This window comes from Pipistrellus hanaki, assembly GCF_964339955.1.
Source record: "Pipistrellus hanaki genome assembly, chromosome: 1".
In the NCBI taxonomy this organism is placed as follows: domain Eukaryota; kingdom Metazoa; phylum Chordata; class Mammalia; order Chiroptera; family Vespertilionidae; genus Pipistrellus; species Pipistrellus hanaki.
The window spans coordinates 40,764,537-40,768,791 of record NC_140503.1 but is presented as its reverse complement, the minus strand read 5'-3'; the positions used below and the strand labels follow the sequence as shown (position 1 = coordinate 40,768,791).

The 4,255-nt window shown below is 44.1% G+C and overlaps 1 long non-coding RNA gene across 1 annotated transcript; it reads left to right on the top strand.

Moving 5' to 3' along the window:
- Positions 1-279: 279 nt before the first annotated feature.
- LOC311625253 lies at positions 280-4,035 on the top strand. Its single transcript, XR_014795458.1, has 3 exons — positions 280-838; positions 1,237-1,521; positions 3,729-4,035. It is a non-coding gene; the product is annotated as an uncharacterized lncRNA (long non-coding RNA).
- The last annotated feature ends 220 nt before the right edge of the window (positions 4,036-4,255 follow it).

Genomic DNA, 4,255 nt, shown 5'->3' with positions numbered 1-4,255 from the left:
AAACACCCCAGATCCTTTCCCGGGATCTGCTTGGGACATCTGAAAACTTGCATTCAAAACTCAGCAAAAAATAAAATAAAATAAATTTTAAAAATGATGAAGCAAACATGGCAAAATGTTAGTTTTTAAATCCAAGTGGTATCCATTATCCTACTTTCCCTTTTGTTATAGTTATATTAGTGTGATGTTTGATTTATATTTTAAGGATTTAAAACAGTGTGAGAATAATTATTTGTGTGATTTAAAATAGGAGTGAAAGCATTTATTCTTATGAGTGATTCATAGTTTAAGTGTGAATTGTATTTCTGATCTTATTCTGATTTTATTTTAAGTAAAAGAAATTATTTGAAATGTGTTTAAAGGCTTAGTATAAGTAACTCCATTTAGTGTGACTTGAATCCATTTTGTAAAACTTAAGTTTTAAAAGTGACTCTGAGCCCCGACTGTGTGAACGCCCTAACATGTGCTTATCTGGAAAGTTGAAAAGTGAGGCAAAAAGTACCTGGAGACCCCCGGATAAGACACACTGAAGACCCATTGGTTACACCCAGAAGGAACAAGGGAACATCCAGAAATGGCCATAAAAGACGGGACCTAGAGGCACTGGTCAGAGACCACAAGGGCCCCTCCACCCGCCGTGCTCTCTCCGCTCCCTTCTCCCTGTCTGAGATACTGCGTGAAGCTCTGCCGGAGTGAGCTGTCCCTCAGCCCGTGAGCCAAACTCTGAGGCCTCGATTGGGACTGAGACGCTGCCGCGGTGTGTTCCTGTCCAGTGTGTGTCTGTCGGCGCGGATCTCCAGGTGACCTGCCTAGGCTTCTGGAAACCACCAGGACTCTGGTAAATAAACTGTGTGTGATTCGTGCATCTTAATATTTGTCTCTGTGTTTAGTTTGTGCTCGGTCAATTTTAATTAAATACTGTGGGCAACCTATGTAACTCCAATCCTTCGGCTGAGGGACCCCAGTCACCTGTGCATACGTCCCCCCACCTGAGGGTGAAGTTGGAACACCTTTTACATGTTTGACATTTAAAATAGAGGGGGTGGGGGGGAGCCTCGTCAGTGTGGCTCAGTAGTTGAGTGTCTACCTATGAACCAGGAGATCCTGGTTCGATTCTGATCAGGCCACTTGCCTGGGTTTGGGGCTCAATCCCCAGTCGGGGACTTGCAAGAGGCAGCCGATGGATGGTTCTCTCTCATCATTGATGTTTCTCTCTCTCCCTCTCCCCTCCTCCAGGTATGCGGCTTTGATTGGAATCAAACCAGTGACCCTTCAATCTGAGGGCCAACACTCTAACCACTGAGCCACCTGCCAGAGCTGGGCTTCTTTAAAAATCTTTCTTAAAAAAGTGATAGTCCTTGGGTGTGACTACCCATCACGACGTGCCCAGTTAACAATCTATGACTTAATATAGCACCCCCTTTTCATCCACAACCTAGAGCCAGGGGTGAAGAACGTCTGGCCGGGGGGCTGTATAAGGCCCACGAAGTCATTTGATCTGGCTCCACCAGGGCATTAGGGGTGAGTTCATTAAATGTTTGACCACATAAAGCAAGCTAACGTTTAAGTTGATGATTTTGTATGGCCTGAGAATATTATAAATATCCAAATGGCCCTCCCCTGATCCAGGGAATGCATAGGCACAGAGTAAACATTCGATAAATATTTGCGGAGTGGCTTGCCTCCTGTTGGGGCGATTTCCTTTTTTGCACAGAGCTGGCCTTCTTCTCTGAGCTGGATTTGTCCATTCAGCAAGCAATTTTTAGCTCCCACTGTGCTAAGCACTCCGGGGAGGATAGAAAGATAAGACAGTGAGGCCCATGCAGCTGTGGATAAGAATGATTGAGGGCATCTGTTTGCATTGAAACTGAGACCTAGTAACACTATTTGAGTTCTCGGATCCAGCAGTGCCTGAAGGCAAAGATCCATTTCCTGGAACATTCAGCTTCCTGAGCCAATACATTCTCAACCCCTCCCCCATTGTTTGTTTATTTAGTCTTACTTTGATTTGAATTGGATTTCAATCAGCAGTTACTAAGATTCCTGTCCAATAGAAGGGAGCTGAACTAATGAAAAGTGGATACAGAGAAGCTTCTGGTGGAGCTAGGAAACTCAGAGCCATTTATCCAGGAAAGTTAAAGGACCTGGGATCTTCATCCTGAGGAAGAGAGGCCTCTGGGAGACAGGGCCACGTCTTTAGATAAGTAAAGGAGTGAGATTTGGTTTAGATGATGCAAGAGGAAACACCAGGGACAGCAGGCAGATGTTTTCAGGAAAATGTGTCCGCTCAGTTGAAAAAATGTGTTGAGGCCTCAGCCCAGAGGTACAGTGGTGACTTGGGAGTGAATGAGCCTAAGATGGGGCTTGTACAGTGAGAAGAAAAAGGACAACCCTCCATGGATCTCATTCTTCAAAACCCTTAGGTTCCCTCTAGCCTGGAATTGGAAACTTTGCTTGTGGTGACCAATGCAGAGAATAAATTTGTTGTAAGGTTTGAGGCGCAGGAAACTGACCACCAAGACATTTTGAAGTAAAGTTTATTCCCCAGTAATGAGCGGGACTCATTACGGAGGTAGAGAAATCAGAATTGAAGGAGTGGGGAGGGGACAGGGGACCCAGCCGGGCTGCCGCCTGGACATGGATCAGCAGCACGTGGCTGGTCGGGGGGTCTTTTTAAGGGGAGAACAGGAGAGGGTTGGACCCAGGGCAGAACAGGAAGGGGTGGGCTCCAGGACACTTTGGCAGGCGCTGATTGGTGGTTCAATGTCTTGGGGATGTCTCTGTGACAGATACCAGTAATGTCATAACTCCGCCCACCAGTTGGGAGGAGGGAGAACCTTATATTTGTCATAAGATGATATTAAACACATGGCCCCTCCTCCTCACCATTGGGCCCCGTTTCGATGTCCCGGAAGTTAATTACAAGATTGTCCAAAAACACAATGGACACGGGCTGAAAGTCATATTGGTCTGTGGACAAAAGGGGCCACATGCTGACCTGACAAGCTCAGGGAAGGCCTTTATGACAGTCTTGCAAACTCAGAGACCTAAAGTAACCACAAAGGATGGTCTGAAATTAAACTTTAACTATCAGCAGTTATGGTGGGTAGTTACATCCTAGGCCGGTATCTTCACTGACAAGGTCAACCTTTACCTTAACTGAGCCTATCTGTCTTTTTGCATCTATAATAACATACCCTTAAAATGTCCGAGTAACTTGTAACTTCCCTTTTTCTGGACCCCTTGGGACACAACCTAATGTGCTGGGCACCAGGATAGATACTACAAATTCCTTCATTATCATGTTAATTGTTACTGCACCCACCTAACAATGTGTCTATCATTTTTTTATCCAATCCCAGGGGTTTCCCTGCTTTGCTTTCTCCCACCTCTCTAGTCTATCACCAATGGATTTCATATAACCCACCTGCATCCCTTTCCTTTGATTGTAATATATAAATACAGATGTAACCAGCCATTCTCTGGAGCATTATCTCAATTCCTTGAGGTTCTGCTTCCCGGCAAATGTCGACAGTTTGGCTCAAATAAACTCACAAAATTTTTTTACAGGTTTCAATGGGTTTTTTTTACGTTAACAAGTACATAGGTGATAAGGGAAGTGGGCTTTTGAAAAAAAAATTTTTATTAGAATATCCTTTCTGTAAAACAATATCTGGAACTAAAACATGCACTTTGGTTTTGTTAATTTTTTTTATTTTTATTTGAAGAGTCTGGGAAATAGCCTGGAAAGTTTCTGGATGGGAACTGCAATAGTCCTAAAATAAAATATGCTCCCAATATGCTATATCCTGGGACCACACACCATTTCCACGGAGGTCTACAGAGAGAGCTGAAACCTTCACCTGCCTGTCTCCTCTGGTCCCACAGACCTTGCTTTTGGACAAGCACCCAATCTCCAAAAGATGTTTCTGGATGAGAAGAAAAGCTGCAGTGACAAAATACACCCATCTAGCATCACTGTGGTGTGGCAGGAAGAGTGTGGTCTTTGGAGTTAGACAGAGAACTGAATTCAAATTTTTATTTAATTTAATTAATTAATTTATTTATTTATTTATTTTAAATATATTTTATTGATTTTTCACAGAGAGGAAGAGAGAGGAATAGAGAGTCAGAAACACCGATGAGAGAGAATCATCGATCAGCTGCCTCTTGCACACCCCCTTCCGGGGATGTGCCTGCAACCAAGGTACATGCCCTTGACCGGAATCGAACCCGGGACCTTTCAGTCCACAGG